This window comes from Balaenoptera musculus, chromosome 3 (genome assembly GCF_009873245.2).
Source record: "Balaenoptera musculus isolate JJ_BM4_2016_0621 chromosome 3, mBalMus1.pri.v3, whole genome shotgun sequence".
Lineage (NCBI taxonomy): Eukaryota > Metazoa > Chordata > Mammalia > Artiodactyla > Balaenopteridae > Balaenoptera > Balaenoptera musculus.
The window spans coordinates 88,260,570-88,275,013 of NC_045787.1; the positions used below are offsets into that span (position 1 = coordinate 88,260,570).

The following is a 14,444-nucleotide window of genomic DNA, read 5'->3' on the forward strand; positions in this document are numbered from 1 at the left end:
TCTTATTATGTGTGCCTTTAAAGTGCTTTTTTTTTTTTAAATAAATGCTTTAAAAGGTGTTTTGGTTTTTTTTTAATCATGCAAACACGAATCAAAAGAAAGATGGAGTGGCAGTATTAATATAAGATAAAGTAGACTGCAGAAGAAGAAATATTACCAGAGACAAAGAAAGATACTATATAATGATAAAGGGGTCAATTCACCAAGAAGACATAACAATCCTAAACATATATGCATCTGACAACAGAGGTTCAAAATTCATGAAGCAAAAATAGTTAGAACAAAGAGGAGAAACAGACAAATCCACAATTATATTTGGAGACTTCAAATTCTTCTCAGTGACCAACAAAACAAGTAGACAAAACCTCAGTAAGGAAACAGAAAAACTAACAAGCACTACCAGTCAACTGACAATTACAGAATGTTTCATATAAATATATAATTTAGTATTTAATATGGAATGTAGAATTTATAAAATATTCCACCCCAAAGCAGCATAATATACATTATTTTTAATTGCACATGGAACATTTACCAAGACTTACCATATTCTGAGTCATTAAACTTCAAAGAATTCAAACAAAATTATACAAAGTATGCTTTCCATCTAAAACAAAATTAAGCATAGAAATCAATTATAGAAAGAGAGAGGCAAAATCAACAAATAATTGGAAATTAAACAATATACTTCTAAACAACCCATGGGTCAATGTGAAAGTCACATAAGAACTCAGAAAATATCAACATAAAAATTTGTGGGACCAGGGCTTCCCTGGTGGCACAGTGGTTAAGCATCCTGCCAATGCAGGGGACACAGGTTCGAGCCCTGGTCCCAGAAGATCCCACATGCCATGGAGCAATTAAGCCCACGTGCCATAACTACTGAGCATGCGCTCTAGAGTCTGCAAGCCACAACTACTGAAGCCCACGCGCCTAGAGCCCATGCTCCACAACAAGAGAAGCCACCGCAATGAGAAGCCTGCGCACCACAAAGAAGAGTAGCCCCCACTTGCCATAACTAGAAAAAGCCCACGCGCAGCAACGAAGACCCAACACAGCCAAAAATAATAAATAAATAAATAAAAATTAAAAAAATAAAATTGTGGGACCATCTAATGTGGTGCTTAGAAGGAAAAGAAGAAAGGTCTCAAATCAATAGCCTAAGCTTATACCTTAAAAAATTGTAACAGAGTGGATTTAAATCCAAAGCACACAAGAAGAAATAGTAAAGAGCAGAAATCAATGAAATTGTAAACATTTGTTTTTTGAGTAATAAAATAAAAAACTGGATCTTCGGAAAAATTAACAAAATTGATAAACGTGGAAACAAACTAATAAAGACAAAAGAGGGGACACACTGCCAATATCAGGAATGAAAGAAAAGACACCACTATAGATGCTATAGACATTAAAAGGACAATAAAGAAATAACTTCATGGCAATTAATAGATGAAAGAAACAAATTCATTGAAAGATACAAACTACTAAAGCTCATATAGTAGGTGACTCACATAGTCAAAGACTGAAAGTTTTTAAGAAAAAATTAGATAACCCTAACCATCCTATACCTATTAAAGTAATTAAATTTATCCTTTAAAGCCTTTCAACAAAGAAAACTAGGCCCAGATGAGTTAGCTTGAAAACTCTGACAAACATTTATGTTAATTATTAATTACTAATCCTATCCAAGATTTTTCAGGAAATATAAGAGAATAAACACTTTAAACCTATGAGGCCAGCATTATTCTGAAACAAAAATATTACACAAAAAGGTATTCTTCATGTACACAGATACCAAAACACACTCAACAATTTATTAGCAAATCTAATCCACCAATTTATGAAAATGATAATACATCACAACCAAGTGAAGCATATATAGAGAATGCAAGGTTGACTCAACATTTGAAAATAAATCAATCTAATCCATCTTATTAACACACCAAAGAAAACTATAAGATCACCTCAATAAGTACAGTTAAAATAGTTGAGCACAATGTCCAATCATGATTTAAAAACTCTCAGCAGTCTAGAAACAGAATGGGGACATCATTAACATTAACTTGATAAAAGGATTATTATACTTAATATAATAATATGTAGTATATAATAAAACCTGATAAAAGACCCTAGTATACTTAATAATGAAAGACTGAAAGCTTTTCTCTTAAGTTCAGGAACAAGACAAGGATATCTGCTCTCACCACTCCTGTTCAACATCATACTGGAGGGCCTAGACAGTGCAAAAGGAAAAAAAAAGGGTGGTAGGGGAGGTGGTTACACACAAACTGAAAACAAAAGAAACAAAACTGTTCTATATCCACAAATGATACAACTATCTACATGAGAAAATCCAAAAGAATCTACCACAAAAAAAAAAAGTTACTAGAATAGGTGAGTTTAGCAAGGTTGCCAGGTTCAAAGTCAGTATACAAAATCAACTGTATTTCTAAATACTGTCAGTGAACAACTGGACATGGAAATTTAGGAAAATTATATTTATAATACTATCAGAAGTGATGAAATACTTGGATATAAATCTGACAAAATATGAACAACATCATCTGTATGTTGAAACTATAAAGTGCTAATGATGGGAAATGAAGATCTTTGATTAAAACAAAATAGATGGAGATATCGTGTGTTCACTGATGGGAAGACTCAATATTAAGATGTCAATTCTTCCCAAATGGATCCATGCATTCAATATAATCTAAATTAACATCCCCTCAGTACTCTTTGTAGAAACCAACAAGTCATTTCTAAAAAAATTTATGGAAAAGCAAAAGAACTAGAATAGCCAGAATGATTTTGGAAAAAAATAAAGCTGAAGGACTTACATTACCTGATTTTAAAACTTACTATAAAGCAACAATAATCATGACAATGTGGCATTGGCAAAATGACAGATACAAAGATCAAGGGGACAGTCCAGAAACAGACTCACATACACGGTCAATTGATTTTTGACTAAGTTAATTCAATGTCGGAAAGGAAAGTGTTCCCCCAAAATGGTGCTAGAATTGGGAAAATAAACTTGACCCTTACCTCACACCATATACAAAAATTAACTCAAAATAGATGATACACCTTGACATAAAAACTATAACATTTGTAGAAGAAAACGTAAGAGGAAATATGCGTAACTTTGCACTGAGCAAACAGAACACAGAAACACAAATCATAAAAGGAAAAACTGACAAAGTGAATTTAGTCAAAATTAAAAGCCCCTCTATTTTAAACAGGAAAATGAAAAGGTAAGCTTCAGACTGCACTCTCTGTATATGCATCTGTGTGGGTCAAAGGACTTGTATAGAAAAATGTATAAAGAATTCCTCCAACTCAGTAAGACAAGCAACTCAATGTTTAAAAATGGGCAAAAGATTTGAACACGTACTTCACAAAGGAAGACATACAAATGACCCGTAACACGTGAACAAATTCTCAATATCATTAATCATCAGATAAATACAAATTTAAAATACAGTGTCATACTACCACATATCCACTAGAAGGGCTAAAATTAAAAAAAATAAAACAACCAAGTGTTGATGAGAATGTAGAGCAACTAGAACTGTAAAATGGTAAACAGTTTGGCAGGTTCTTATAATTAAACACTTGTTTACAATACAACCCAACAAATCCATTTCTAAGTATTTATCCAAGAGAAATGAAAACATATGTTCACACAATAACTCATGAATGAATGTTCATAGCGGCTTTACTAATAACAGCCCCAAACTGGAGACAATCCAAATATCCATATATAGGTGAAATGGTCAATAATTATGGTAAATCAATACCATAAACTACTACTCAGCAAAAAAAGTGGTGAACCAGCTAAACATACAAACATATGGATTATCCTCAAAAATGTCACAGTGAAAGAAAAAAACATGGATACAAAAGAATACATATTACATAATTCTGTTTATATAAAATTCTAGAACAAATGAAACCCATTTATAGTGAGAAAAAGAGGACAAACTGTTTCCTAGAGCTGAGGGTGAAAATGTGACTTACTGCAAAAGGGCAGAAGGGAACTTTTGGGGATGACAGAAATATTCTGTATCTTTACTGTGGTAATGAAAATATTCTATTCTTGATTGTGGTAGTGGAGACATAGGTGTATACATGTCAAAACACACCAAGCTGTACATTTTATTGTATGTAAATTATCCTCAATAACGTTGATTCTTTAAAAAAGAGCTCTCTTGGGAAAATATTAACCAGGGAATACTGGTGATGCCCCTATACGACCACTCAAAAGATATCAAAAACATCAATAAAATTCAATACCCATTTATGGTTTTTTAAAATGTCATCAGAAATGAAAAACAACAATAAAATCATCTTGGAAACTAAGAATACAAGAACACATTTTAACCTATTATACTCTCCATTTATCAGAAAGCTTCCGCAAACATCATAACTGATGGCTAAAACATCAGAAACAATCCCCTTAAAGTCTGAAACAACACCAAGTTGAACTATCACTGCTATTATTTAACATTATATAAAACGTATAATAGACAAAGCAATGAGGAAAACACACAAATTATAAAATTTAAAAGAAAGCCACAAAACTGTATTTTCAGATAAACAACTCAATAAAGTGATTAGATACATGATAAGCAGAAAAAAATTCAAAAGCTTTCGTGTAACTGTAGGGGGAAGAAAAGAGAAAAAATGTGACTAGAAAGTTTCCATCCACCAGAGCTATCAAATCATAAAATAGCTAGGAATACTAAGAAGGAGTGTCATACATATAGGTATAAAACTATAAAACTTCCCCTAAGCAAGGTGTGAATAAAATGTAGAGACATACCATACATACATATATTTCTGAGGGGAGAGACTCAGTATCACGAAGGTCAGTTTGCCCCATATTAATCTAAAATTTCAATATAACCTCATTCAAAATACCTGAGGATTTTTAATTTAATTTACAAGTTGAGTCGAAAGTTCATTTGGAGAAAAAATGCATAAGAGTCTAGAATAACTTCGAAAAGAGTAATAAGGAGGGAGAAATGGTTATCAAAATTTTAAATATGCATTCTCTTTTTAACCCAGCAATTCCATTTCTAGGAATCCATGCTCCAGAAATAATCACATAAAGAGGAAGTTTCCTGAACAGCTGACTCTTAGGATGAAGGTAGAACTAGAAGGGGAAGTGGGAGGTACACTTTTTACCTTACAGTCTTCCATACTGTCTGAAGTCTTAAAATTTAAGAAGATTTAAAGTTTGTAACTAAAAACAAATAAATGTAAAAGTTGGCTTCAAATAAAGCATTATTTGTGATAGGAAAAAGAAACTAATTAATTCAAATGTCTTTCAGTAAGGGAATGGTTAAGTAAATTACAGCCCATTGAAGCTATGGAAATATCATTTAGCTTTTAAAAAGTATCAGGGAGACTTAGGTTTAACAAGTAAAGATGGCCAAGGTATGTAACTTAGTGAAAAAAGCAAGTTATATACCAATGTGTTTGATATACCCCACCAAACTCCCCCAACTTTACATGTATGCATATGTGTTTAAAAGTGTACATGAGAAAAGTACAATACTGTTAACTCTATAGACACTGGAATGAGACTGGGGGATGAAAGGAAATGTTCACATTTTACTTAAAGTTCATTTTCTGTATTGCTGAATTTTACATCTAGTTCGTATGTCTAATTAATTTTTTAAAATTAAAGTTATTTCATATAAAAGTGATAAATTCCAGAGGACATGGGAAAAAATAGTTTAAACGTTTATAAAAATCTTTAAAACGTTTATCTTCATGTTTATTTACATACTCTGCAAATGATCTATAGTTTTCACCAGAGGTGGCTGCCAATATAAAGAAATTTAATTTACCAGTTATGATAAAAATAACAACATATTAAGCCTTTAAAAAAATCATAAACTTCCCCGAACCAGCAGACTCAAAGCAGTGCCTATGCGTATGTTAAAAAAGAAGAAGAAGAAAAAACAATGCCTGGAGAGGTTAAGTCTCCTAAATAGATTATTCCTCTCAGTAAAAAAGACTACCTCCTCCCCTCTTCAACTTGGTCTGAGCGGCTTTAAACTCACCATTTTGAATGTGCGCAAAATGATTAACAAGCAGTAATCTCAGGGAGGCCGAAATTGAAGGTGCATCCGCCAGAGGCGGGCTCTGACCTGACAGCGCTAACTGGGAGAAGCATTGATGGAATGGTGCTAATATCGGGAGAAGAACGATTGTTATGGTCTGTACAGGGTGTCTGCGTGACAGAGCCTCGGTAACAATCGGGAAAAATGCAAATACAGTCAGTAGAGCGACGGCAACGGAAGGTTTTTCGGGGAAGGGGTGCTGATGCAGGCCTGTGGCGTAAGATGGATCAGCTCTACACAGGGTGACTGGAAATGGGCAGAGAGGGCGGGTGAGAGGTGTTAGTAGGGGACACACTCTTCTAACAGTCGCGATTGTAGGGAGAAAGGCAGCGGGGTCCTTGGCCAAGGCACCAAGGACAGCAGAAGAGGCAGCGAGAAAGAGCGGCCGGTGGAGACCCCGATACCAATCTATGCCATCGCCGGAGGCAGCGGGCGCTGCGGCCACCGACAAGAGCGTGGCCCCAGGTTCGGGCTGGACAGGGCCCAGAAGGCGAAGAAGGCCTCTCCCAGCCATCAACCCCACCCACCATGGCCGGCGCGGCGGGCCAGGGACAGGCCCCACTCCTTCTCGAGGACAGAAATTAAGAAACGGAGGAGGTGAAGGCAGCAGTTTCCTCGCCTTGTCCCTCACCTTCCCAACACGAAAACAAGCCATATTTAAAAAAAAAACAAACAAATCCCCTCACCGAACTGTGCAGCGGCTCCGGAGCGAGAACAGCGCTAGGACCTCCACCCGCCGCCACCGCCTTCTTCTCCGCCTCCGACTCCTCCCCCGCCGAACGCGCAGCGGCTGGCGGCGGCGGCGGCTGCGGCGGCAGCGGCGGCGGCGGCGCCGGCGGCGGAAGCAGAAGCGGCCGCGGCGCGTCCCGCCCCTTGCGCCGCGGTAGAGGAGAAGGAGGAGGGAACGCAAGCCCCGCCCCTAAAGCAGAGTCGACCAATAGGCTTAAAGGACCTCTGAGGGAAAAATCCACATACCCAATCGGAACCTGAGGAGTGGGCTCACGTCAATGGTTGGGACGTGGCAGAAAAAGGGAAAAATACTTGGACTGTCTTTACACCCTGGTCCCCCTTCCTCGCCCAGGGGGAAGTTCACCGATTGGCCGTAGAGCGGAAGGACGAAACCCACCCCTGCCTGGCCCCGCCTCCTTTCCCTGCAGCACTGCGACGTTTGAGGGGGGGCGGGGCACCATGCTAGGGCTGGAACAGCAGGCCTTTTGTGGTTTGGGCTGGGAGAAAAGGGCGGGGTCTCAGGGAAAGGGAAGGGGGTGTGGAGAGCTAAAGGAAGAACTGGCGCAGCTAGACTCTCAGAAATTCCAACAGCAACAACCAAGATGGAGGCGTTAGAATCAATACTAATTTGACTGGAAACCTAACTAACAAGATTAGGGTCTCCTGGCATAAAGTTCAAACCTTTGCAGTTCAGATATGGGTGGGCCAAGAGAAAATAGCAGACGGAAGAAGGGCAGGTCTTCCTCCCTGCCCACCTTGCCTGCGCAGTATATAGTGCCTTCTCCCCTCCCACTCCGCAGTCCCCCAGTCAGTCGCCTGCCCCCTCTTTTCTGATTCTTTTGGAGTGGGGGCGGGTTATAGGGGATGCCTGCGTTTCCTCTGTATAGCCACGGCCTGACCAGAGCCTTCCAGTTGCACCTTGGGGCTGATGGGTTGTCAAGCCGGGAAGTAACATCATATGCAACCAAAATAAATACAACAGCTGTAGTCCCTGGATACCTTGCTTAATTTAAACAAGGATAACAGTTTAGTCAGTCATGTCACTGATGCTAAATTGCTTCTTCGTCCTGCATAGGTCCTCTTTTTCATCCTGAACGTGTCCGCTTCTCTGATTACCACTCTCCTCCCATCTTACCCCCAACTCTCTTCACCTCTTCACCCCCTCCGCACACATGCCCAATGCCCAAGATACATTTATCGCATCCCCTCCGCCAAGAGTTAAGAACCCCATTTCTTGTGCTGTCCCTGGCAACTGCGAAATCTCCTGCCAGTGAACCAAGACTAATTTTTTTGCTGTTGATGAAAACAAATTATCCCAGATCTCCTATAAAACTTGGACTATGAGAATTTACTTGACATTTTGTGAAGCCAAACTCTCAGCCCACTCTTGTAGTATATTTCTTACCCAGAAACCATTTCGCACTTGATATTTCTCTGCTTTACACATGTTGCTCTAGAAGTTGTGGCTCTTTCTCCATCCAAGTCTCTCCTTCTTTGAAAGAGAATTGATACTTTAATCACATTTCCTTGATCTCCTTTTAGGTTGTTGCATATTGATTGAATTGGGTACACTAACCAGTTTGTTGGGGCAGGGTTTCCCCAAATTTTAATCTCTTTCATACCATATCTGTGTATACCACTCGCAGTAGTATTTATTATTTTCTTTAAATAAATGTGTCTTTCCTTTAATTTCTTTAAGAGTAAAACCTTTGGGCTTCCCTGGTGGCGCAGTGGTTGAGAATCTGCCTTCCAATGCAGGGGATACGGGTTCGAGCCCTGCTCTAGGAAGATCCCACATGCCGCGGGGCGACTAGGCCTGTGAGCCACAATTGCTGAGCCTGCGCGTCTGGAGCCTGTGCTCCGCAACGAGAGGCCGCGACAGTGAGAGGCCCGCGCACCGCGATGAAGAGTGGCCCCCGCTTGCCGCGACTAGAGAAAGCCCTCGCACAGAAACGAAGACGCAACACAGCCATAAATAAATAAATAAATAAATAAAAATTGTTAAAGAAAGAGTAAAACCTTTATAAATTACTATTAATGGAAAACCTGTATCACCTCTCCTAAGTTGAAAGTAACTGAAAGAAAAGTGAACATAAAACAATGTTTTAAAATTCTGGGGATAGAGAGTATGTTTTCTACTAAGGTCTCTCAGCCTAAAGACTACTCCCTGTAAAAAGGGAGGGTTACCAAGCACTAGAAACATTTAAAAAGCAGGTAGGCAAATGGCATTTTTATCATGATGTAATCAAAGGATAGAAAAATAGAACCAAAATAGGAATCACTGTCTCACTTATGTGAGTCATTGTTTTTTTTTTGTTTTTAATTTTATTTATTTATGGCTGTGTTGGGTCTTCGTTTCTGTTCAAGGGCTTTCTCCAGTTGCGGAGAGCGGGGGCCACTCTTCATCGCGGTGCGCGGGCCTCTCACTGTAGCGGCCTCTCTTGTTGCGGAGCACAGGCTCCAGACGCGCAGGCTCAGTAATTGTGGCTCACGGGCCTAGTTGCTCCGCGGCATGTGGGATCTTCCCAGACCAGGGCTCGAACCCGCGTCCCCTGCATTGGCAGGCAGACTCTCAACCACTGCGCCACCAGGGAAGCCCTGAGTCATTGTTTTTAATCCTGCATGCATGTCCCAACTAAAGTTATCCAAGGCATCAGAAGTGATCTATGTTACTCTTTGAGAAACACTCTTGTGGAGGCTTATAGCATGTATTCCAGAATCAAAAGACTATACTCTCATACTAGCTCCCGCATTTATTGCTGAGTGCCTCTGGACTCTTACACCTCTGGCCTCAATTTCCAGTTTAAATATGTGTAAAGTAATAACGCCTACTCATGAGCTGTTGTACTATAGACTAAATAACCTAATAAATGTGAAACATATCATACCTAGCATGTATTTAGTACTAAATACATATTTATAGTGGTTTATGTATTATATTATTACATATATAGAGAGAGATATGTATTAATGACATATGTATTATTATTGATTTCAGAGGTGGGAAACACTCCCTAAGGCAATGAGTTGAAGGTACCACAGGATGTAATGCAGTAGTTCTTAAAGAGTGATCCCCATACCAACAGCATCAGCATTACCTGGGAACTTTTTAAAAATGCAAATTCTCAGGTAGGTCCAACCTCAGAGCTGAATTGGAAACTCTAGGTGTGGAGCCAAGCGACCTGTATCTTAGCAAGCCTTTGAGGTGATTCTGATGCACGCAAAGTTGGAGAACCACAGATGTAACAGAAGGAGGATTGGTAAAGTAGTGAGAGGACCTGAATTCAAATTATATCCTTAGAGTGACATCAGCAAAAATGGAGATGTAAGCACCTCTGAAAATTCTTTTCTCCATAAAAGCAATGAGAAAACTGGCAAAATTGTCAGAGTCAACTTTTTCAGAACTGTGGAAATCAACCAAGGGCTTGCAGCAACCCAGGAAGCATTTATTCAAGAAAACAGCTGAATCTCAGTAAGAAGAGCAAGGTTTGTAATGTTTTGGCTTGTTATAATCTAATCCCATCATCTCCAACTCCACTATAGCACTGAAAAACAATAGTTGACAATCATGGTGAGAAGGAGCAGCCTGGCAGATACCAGACAAGGCAGAATGAGGCTGGAACTCCTCCAAAGCCTAATTCCAAGAGAAGAGTCATCATTTAACCTATCTGGTGGTTCCCCAGAAGATCTCACTTGCAAGCCTATCCTAATTTGATTTGATTCAGAGCCAAACCAGTGGTTTTCTGGGGAAAAGCCTTTTCCCCAGAAGTGTTTGTAAAAAACAAAACAAAACAAAGAGACAACAACAACAAAAAAACACAAACAAGCAAACAAACAAACAAAAATATCACAATGAAAGGGAATTGATTAACTTTGCCACACCTTAGGCAGTGGAAACAGGTTGGGGAAGACAATAGGTTAACCAAAAAGTTTAAAAGGAAAAGCTAGAGATTTGTCTGTAGGAACTTTGTAAGCTCCAACATATTCATGAGAATCCAGAAACTCACACACATGCCCAGGGCTGTGCTAAGCAGTGCGTAAGCTCAGGAAAGACCTGAGAAGGCCCTAAACATTCACCTAAGGCTGACCTTGAGGCTTTGCATAAGCAAGAAGTGAAGGCTAAGGGAGAACTGTCAACTGCCTGGCTTGGTGTTGAAGCCCTGCCCAAAACACACACACACACACACACATACCCTCAACAAACCCTGGGAGACATACTGATTCAAGGCATCTAAGGAAATCTCTGTCTAATCATTAGATAAGCATGAAGCTAACCAAATGGAATCATCAATGGCCACACACCACTGCTGATGAAAAATTAATCAGTCAATATAAGAAAGAAATGGAAAATTTTATTCAAGACAAATTGAGGATTATAACCCAGGGAACAGCAACTCAGAAAGCTCTGAGAATACTCCGCCCATTACAATTCAAGGCACAGTTATATAAGCTTTTTGAGACAGGGCTGTGCATTAAATGATGTATTATTGACGGTTTACATAATCCATATCTAAGCATCATTGTGGTCCCTTACAAGATCAAGAAGCAATGTTATCTTTTAAGGAGTTGTCTTGTTGATGTCAGGAAAATGTTGCTCTTTATGGTTGAGCAGATATTTCTGCTGATGGGGGAGGTTTGGTCAATATATAATGAACAGTAGAGGGGAGAGAGGAAGCCAAAGGGAGAAGAATAAAAATTTTTTTATGGTTAAATGTTTCTTGTCTTGTCATGAAATATGAATTTTATTTCACAATTTCCCCCTTTTGATTATTAACCTTTCGATAGAAAGCAGTAGGTGAGCAAATATTTTCCAGGGTGGTTGCTTGCCTGCACTGCATCATCATGTCCCTTGATGCCAAGTCTTTTTTTTTTTAACAGATTTATTTATTTATTTATTTATTTTTGGCTGCATTGGGTCTTGGTTGCTGTGCACGGGCTTTCTCTAGTTGTGGAGAGCAGGGGCTACTCTTGGTTGCGGTGCACGGGCTTCTCATTGCAGTGGCTTCTCTTGCTGCAAAGCACAGGCTCTAGGTGTGCAGGCTTCAGTAGTTGTGGCACACAGGCTCAGTAGTTGTGGCTCACGGGCTCTAGAGTGCAGGCTCAGTAGTTGTGGTGCACGGGTTTAGTTGCTCTGCGGCATGTGGGATCTTCCCGGACCAGGGCTCGAACCCATGTCCCCTGCACTGACAGGCGGATTCTTAACTACTGTGCCACCAGGGAAGTCCTGATGCCAAGTCTTAATAGCCTGGTTCTCTCTTTTTTTGAGGGATTATAATAGCAGAATGTTTGGCAAGGACTGACAGTCAATTCTAGGTTGTCCAGTAAGACTTAAGCCAATTTTTCTCACATGTGCATTGTATATGTCCATTATTTTATAGAGAACTATTGGTGTAATCTATAGTTTCAAGTCATTTAGACATCATTATCTTAGTATGAGCAAGTGACACATAGCGTGAAAGGCAAGAAACTCTTACCTTGTAAGTTCCACAAACTGTAACTAAAATTGCCAGTAGGATCAACAACATCATTAGCAAAGATTTAAGCCAAGATCCTCCTGAATCAAACCATTTTCCTAATGTTTCCCCTAAACTGGGAAGAGGATTGTTCAGAGCAGAAATGTGACACTTCCTATGGGTCATAAGACTGGTTACATCTGAAGACTCGTCAGGTATAAAGATGCAGTATTCAGTACATATTACTGCACAAGTTCCCCCTTGGGAAGTAGCTAAAATATTGAGGGCTATGCAATTCTGTAAGACTGCTTTTTTCATCATGGAGACTTCCGAATTGAGCAGCTAATGGTTTGATTACTATCATTCAAAGCTTGCTGAGTGAATTTTGCTAAAGCCTTTATATGAATAATGATATCTTCTATTCCAAGTGAAGGAACAAATATTGAGATCAAATGATCGTACCCTTCTTTTGATGATTGGAAAACTGATCAAACCCCATGTGCCTGCATTAAAGGCAGATTGGCAGATTGGCAGGAGCTGTTTCACCAATTATATACCTTCCTAAGCAACCTGGAGAGAGCCAAGGTCATAAACTTGTTCAGAAATCCATTAGATCCTGTTAGGAGCCACCCAATATTCAATATCTAATAAAAATGAGTATTTATGGCCAAGGTCAGAATAGGCATTATTAATTGACTGGGTACGAGGGTCTCAGTGATATTGGTGGTAACATTAGCTTGAGTGGTGCTAGAGTTCTTTCCTTTAAAATAAAAATTTCTAAGAGCCATCCAGTTAGAACCCTGGAGAGGAGAAATCCACCAAGGCAAACAGGGAGTAATGGACATAGGTAATTGGCCATAAACCCAGCAATTTGATTAGTTTTTGAAACTTGCATAAGATTGAGCACAAAGAAAAAATACATTTGGTTTATAAGCAAAAGCATGAGCAATTGTCAAAGTAATCAGTATACAGGCCTAGTCCAGTGTCCTGGGTTAGCTCATACTTCAGATGTCATCTTCTTCTCATCCCTGGTAGTGCTGGTCTTAGTTGTAGTCAAGTGTCAAAAACAGGAGTTGCAGTTCATCCAGGAGAGGCCTGAGATGGTTGCTTCCAAGGTGGCTGTAAAGAGTCCTTTATGTGAAATCTTTTCCAGTATGCATAATCTCCTGGTTGCAGGTCATGGTGAATCCGACTTTCAGCCAAAGTTAGATCACTGTGATAAGCTTCAGAAACAAACTTGGAGTGTCCTTTTAATAACTAAACTTTACAAGGAGCTATCTAGAAAGTGAGTCTTAGCCAGTAAATACAGACCTCAATTAACAAAACTAGAATTTAATATTCACTAAAACATAATCTTTTTCTCCCTAAAATTACCCTCATTTCTACCAAATATAGCCAAATTAAGACTAATCTGTTTGTGAAATAAGTCTGGTTAATTGATGACATAGGCTTTTTCAAACTGGCTGTGCTGGAACTTTTCATAAGTAATCTCAGATTGAACTTTAAAAAAACAAAAACCAAAAACTCTCAAAAGGCCAGGAAAGCCACACCAGGGGTGTGTCATAGATTCCACTTGTGATATCTACAGATTTGGGTGAGGGATTTGGGTGAATTCTTCTCTTCTGGAGGTTGCCAAATACCTTGAGATTCTGGCACCTTTTAGAAACTGGCCTTCCTTATGCCTGAGAAAGCTTCTGGGAACTTAAGAGTTTCCAAATTCTGGAGGGATCAGGTAGAGAGGAAAGATAAATGTTTCAGTTCTACTTATTGAGGTATAATTTAAAGCTTTCCTTATATCTGGAAAACACAGGTTAAAAAACAGTGATATTTCAGACAGAAAGAAAAATTATAACCATACTCATAAGTTTGTTCAGTCCTATGTAACTTATCCTTGATCTTAATCTTCTGTTAATAGTTTTTTGAAGTCATCAGGTTTTCCATTAGAATTCTTTAATTCCTTACCCAGTTCAGTGGTATGATCTGAAAGTTATCAGAAACCTGTACTTGTCAAAAAGTCATTTCTATGAATCTTCTTGAAGATAAAGCATTTTTGAAAAAGCATCAGAGTACAACAATAAATGACAAAAGACTTAAAAAGTCGAGGTTAAAGAACTGATTACAATGC

General features: G+C 39.1%; 1 protein-coding gene across 2 annotated transcripts in view; it reads right to left on the reverse strand.

Annotated features, from left to right (window-relative positions):
* The window catches only part of PJA2 (praja ring finger ubiquitin ligase 2), a 78,534-nt gene extending 71,572 nt beyond the window's left edge, over nt 1-6,962 (reverse strand). The window contains exons 1-2 of one of the 2 annotated variants that reach the window (XM_036847859.1): nt 6,824-6,956; nt 546-607 (exon numbers count right to left, since the gene is read on the reverse strand). The gene's annotated coding sequence lies outside the window, so the exon portion shown is untranslated. Of the gene's footprint in view, nt 1-545; nt 608-6,823 lie in introns of both variants that reach the window. The other variant, XM_036847858.1, reaches the window with a different exon arrangement.
* Nucleotides 6,963-14,444: the final 7,482 nt, after the last annotated feature.